The sequence below is a fragment of the Montipora foliosa genome, chromosome 10, assembly GCF_036669935.1.
Source record: "Montipora foliosa isolate CH-2021 chromosome 10, ASM3666993v2, whole genome shotgun sequence".
Taxonomy (NCBI): domain Eukaryota; kingdom Metazoa; phylum Cnidaria; class Anthozoa; order Scleractinia; family Acroporidae; genus Montipora; species Montipora foliosa.
Genome location: NC_090878.1, coordinates 35323878 through 35328877, shown reverse-complemented (window position 1 = coordinate 35328877; position 5000 = coordinate 35323878). Strand labels below are relative to the sequence as shown.

The 5000-nt window shown below is 40.8% G+C and overlaps 1 protein-coding gene and 1 pseudogene across 3 annotated transcripts in view; both read right to left on the bottom strand.

Moving 5' to 3' along the window:
* LOC137973641 (uncharacterized) overlaps positions 1-27 on the bottom strand; it is a 6939-nt gene extending 6912 nt beyond the window's left edge. For 2 of the 3 annotated variants that reach the window (XM_068820489.1, XM_068820490.1), the window contains exon 1: positions 1-24. This exon is cut by the window's left edge and continues 1532 nt beyond it. The gene's annotated coding sequence lies outside the window, so the exon portion shown is untranslated. The other variant, XM_068820488.1, reaches the window with a different exon arrangement.
* A 2155-nt stretch (positions 28-2182) lies between these two features.
* Positions 2183-3308, bottom strand: LOC137974245 (uncharacterized; annotated as a pseudogene).
* Positions 3309-5000: the final 1692 nt, after the last annotated feature.

Genomic DNA, 5000 nt, shown 5'->3' with positions numbered 1-5000 from the left:
TGCTGTTTGTCTCGATTTCGAAGTGAATCTTGGTGCTCAACTATTGTAAGGGAAATGAGCTTGATTTGCATACGAATACGCAACTCATTTCCATTTGAATGGTTGCGCACCAGAACTCGCTTTGAAACTGAGGCATGCGGCAACTCGGAAATGGGCTATAAATAAGCGGTTAATGGGTCTAGCTCACTTAAACGGACAGTTCGAAAGATTTATACATGTCATTTTATCCTTGTGGGAAACATTGGCGGATGAAGTCAGCAATTTAGTTTCCTACACTTCGAAAACTTCTTTCTCCCCCAAAAAAGTGCCATCGATACAAACTGTTTTCCTTGACACCGAGATCTTTAGGACCTCGCTTCTCAATTCTCAACATTCTAGACATAAGGACTCATTTTAAGCTGACCGAAACTTTCCAATGTACACAAACTCACGGTGCAATTGATTGAGAAGTTCGGATTTAGATATTAAAATGTGGATCACGGTGTCACGGTGTTAGGAACCTCTGTTGAAAAACTCGTACTCGTTTTGGAAAATCCAACGGTGTCTTCATCAGGGGCAATCTAAAGTCCTTTTATAGTGACTGATTATGATCCCTTCCTTCAAGGACGGTGCCTACTAATTCACAGGTATTTTTGCCCCGGTTTATGATTATGCAGGGAATGTAGATCTTGACAAGTGTCATTGAAGTCCAAAAAGAAAATTGGGGGTAACCACACATTTTTCCAAGATAATTCATGAACAATAATTGTAAAAAGCTTTAAAATACAATGCAATATATGGCGTTCTTTCCCAAATTGAAGCTAAATTATCTCTCAAAAATGCATGGTTACCCCCAATTTTCTTTTTGGATACCAAGAGTACTTAGTAAGATCTACTTTCTTCGGATAGTTTTAAACCGCGCAAAAATATCCCTGTATTAGCGAGCATCACCGATAGGAAACTCGAGTATCTCGAGATGCGCAGAACGCATGCGCGATAACAATAGTAGGCACTGTCCTTAAGAAGCTGTAAATAATTACTGTTCAATAAACGACCAGACCCCAGTTGTTCAAACGTGGATAACGCTATTCACCGTACAAATCACTCTCCATTGGGTAGCGCAATTGGTTTATCTGGCGGATAGCGCAATCCATCGTTTGAACAACTGGAGACAGGAGTGTTTTATCGGGTTTTGATCCCCACGGCAAAGCCGAGTGGTTTTTAACCCGATAAGTTTGTTGAACGGCTTCAAAAACATTTCACAAAAAGCGTGTCCCTCGGTTTCAAATTGTGAGAGGAGAACATTAGCATACAAGAAAAACAACAATGCATTATTGCATTCATTCATTCATTCATTTATTCATTCATTCATTCATTCATTCATTCCGCGCATACTAGGGCTATTACCTTAGCAAAGTTTCATTGGTAACTGTTGCCGTAAGCAAGTTCCCCAAGTGACCTTGTTGAGGCCTGAAAGTACATTTGCTTAGTTGTTTTAAAAGACATGATGTGATTTTCTTGTTGGAATTTTATAAAGGATGTGATTAAGGAAGACATCAGGAAGGGAAATGATGAACACATTCACCATAACAAGCTGTTAGTCACGACTGCAAATTTTTTTTACTGCCCATCCTTTGATATTTAGCATTTGTATGATCCTCTGTGCATGCAATTCATTCACCAAAAGAACTGCTACTTATGATTGAACAAATATGTTTTAAGCATGTTTAAAATTTCTGTCATTTGCAGTGATGTGAATTGCCCAAAAATTTGTGCCATGCATTGGGATAATTTGCGCATGGCCATATGTATTGATTGATTCATTTATCTTAAAAGCAAGAGGCAACTTGGAATCTACCCCTCCCCCAGCTTTCTTTAATGTGTTAAGATTAGGTCCGCGGTAAGATTTTATGAGATCATAGAGTACAAATTGGTAAACAATTTCATGTCTTATGCCATTAAACCTTTAAAAAAGGTAAACTAAAAAGAAGCATTTATTGTACTTTTCTCCAGAAAATTGTTTATTAATCTTTTTACATTAGCTACAACATTTCTCTCCAAAACGTTACAACACCTTTTCAATGTTTGCGGTGTAAAAAGGCTCAAAACGTTGCAATGACTTAGCGTATATTAAAGTTTATCATTATATGGAACCCTATTCTTCCTTTTTGGCTGGATGTTTTATCAAGTCGAATTAGAACAATCAAGCAAAATAATCCTCTAGTGAGGGAGGATCTGAATCAAAAAAGCTGAAATGTGGTATTTCCGTAGGGGCATGTCAGTGCATTGTGCAGAATCCCACAGACAATATCGAACAGCACTCATGGAATGGTTGTAAGCCTGCATTTGCGGGGTTAAAACTCGATGCCTGTAAGGTGCCTTAAGATGCACCCTAAGGGGGTAGGCTGGATCTCCATAAATACACATAGCCTGTCCAGTGGTTGAAAAAGCATGTGTCTGGAGGCTGTCATACAGTTGTGATTCTGCCAGCATTGTTGCATCGTGCATTTTTCCTTCTGTTGAATGAAGGCAGTAAAACATCAAAAAGAGAGCTCAACCATCATTAGTTTGCTTTCAAGTCAAAAAAGATTTGAATGAAAAATGCCGAAATGACTTATTTAATAGCGCATTGTGTATCTTAAATTGTCCGGCCACCAGGAACTAATCGGAAAGTGCCATACCTGGTGGCCCATAGAGGTGTGCAATTAAGCCATTTGGAACCACAACCGACTGATACTTCAACCCATGCACACGCTCGTGCCCATTGTATACCAAGCGCTGGTTTTCTCCTGGTCTAGATATTGGACGAACAGTTCCGTCAACAAAACCAAAGCAATTTGTAAGTGGTGCTCCTTTGTTAGAGATTACATCAGCGTAGCTTTCGAGCTGGATGGCACTCAAAACGGTTGGATTCCAATCCATGATACGATGCCTGTGGTTGTCATATACCCAATCCATCACAGTATTATTTATCATACAGATTTCTGGGACTGGCCTTCCAAATATCGGGATCATGTCGGAGTAGCGACAAGGGTAGGCAAATCGCTTGAGAAGGATACAAAGGCCCTCTGTTCCATCACATACTGTTCCTTGATCTCATTTAAATACAGCAGGAATTCGCAGTGCATCTTCAAGGCGAGTTATGTGATGCTTCTCAACCCTTAAATTGGCTGTACACTCGGCTCTATTTTTGTCCGGCAATATTCTTGGTAAGGAAGATCCAAATTATCTGACTTGCTTTCCTCATAGGGCAGCAAGAATTCTACGTCGGTAATAAAGCCCATTGCATGACTTAAAAACATTTCTCGAGTTTCCCTGAAAGACGCCATATCAGTGAACTCGAAAAACTCGTCGCGTCGCTAGCAACGAACCTTAACTTAATTTTCCCGCCACGAACGCTGTGTTCTCGGCCCAGGCTCTCTTCGACGGTCGCGCACTTCAAGGCGTCGGCGTCCCCGTATCTTAAAGTCCCTACTATCATGTGTTAAAAGAGTGTAGCTATCAATTTGTATATTGTATAAATAAATGTTTTGGTATTGTTGCAATGAGCAACCAGACTCACCGGAAGTCAGTTCGCGAGAGACTTAGTACATATGCAGTAAAGTCTAGTTGAGGACGGGGTGGAATGTTTCGTGTTGTTGACTTTCGCCTCATGTCTTAAGAACGACTAATGTTACATGTGTAGCGCGCTTGTATCGCCTGTTACTTATTTTCATAAATAAATAACATATCAGTTATTGCGAATTAATCACAATTTCAATTAAAAAAACAAATGAAAGTTTTCATCCAGGAAAAGGCTCTCGTTCGCGCAGATTATCTTTGTCTTCTTCACTGAAATCAGTGGATTTGACTGAAAAGCTAACAATTTTTTGTTGTCGACAAGGATTTCTGTCGCAATTGGAAATTCAATGACCTGGATTTGTGAAAATCTTGTTCAGCTTCATGCTTTAAAGAACGAGGTATAGTGTCGAGTGCAATGTTTCATTATGTTGACTTTCGCCTCATGTCTTAAGAACGACTAATGTTACATGTGTAGCGCGCTTGTTTCGCCTCATGGCTGAAAGATTTTTTCTGTCACGCGCGAACTGACTTCCAAGAGTCCGACTGACTCTTTCCAGGAAGAGCTGTCTCCATCGGATCCGATCGAGTCTGTTTGCCAACTTTTTCAACCCCCATCGCTCCTGTTAACCCTTACTTCCGGTACCACTGATCAAGCACCATGCACCCATTTCCGGTTCCGGTCGCAATCGGACTCAATCCGCCTGCGAGTGAAGACAACCCGACTCAGGTCGAGTGTATTGGACATGTATGGAGGACTAGTGAACGCTGAAGAACAAGCGGTTTTTCGTCGCTCTCCGCACATTCACTTTTCGGGAAAATGCGAGTAAACTCGCTGAAAACTCCACTGAACACGTAGTTTTGTAACTGAAAAAGAACAGTAAACAATGGAAAACATCCTGTTTAGCGTGCGTTAACCACGCGGTGAACACCAGGACAATGAAAGAAAACTCCAGTTAACGCGCTGTTTTGTGACTGGAAAACGAAAGTAAAACAACGAAAAACAATCTGTTTTCACAGTGTTAACCAGGCAGTGAACATCTGGAAAACGGCTTGTTTTCCTGTTGTTCACCGTGATGGAAAACTGTCGGATAATGGAACGAAAACTCGAATTCATCGGCTGGAAAACAAACAGAAACACTTGGATTTTACGATCGGAAAACGCAAGCAAACGTTTGAAAATGCCGCATTTTGCAATGTTAACCGATCGTTTTCCAAGCGGGTGAACGCTACTTTTTTTGCCGTGCTCTCTGGAGATTGGATGAAGAGAGAAAAAGCAAAAGAAGAGAGCAAAGAGATCGATACATGTGCTTGGTAAGTTAGAAACTATTTATTCCGCTGCCTTGAGATCCCGTGTTAAGACCAGTCCTGAACACTTTCTGAATTTGAACCTGGTAGTCTCTGTTTTAGCTTCTCAGTTACACTTGTAAATATCCAGCTAGTGTGCCTCCGAGTTCGGATCT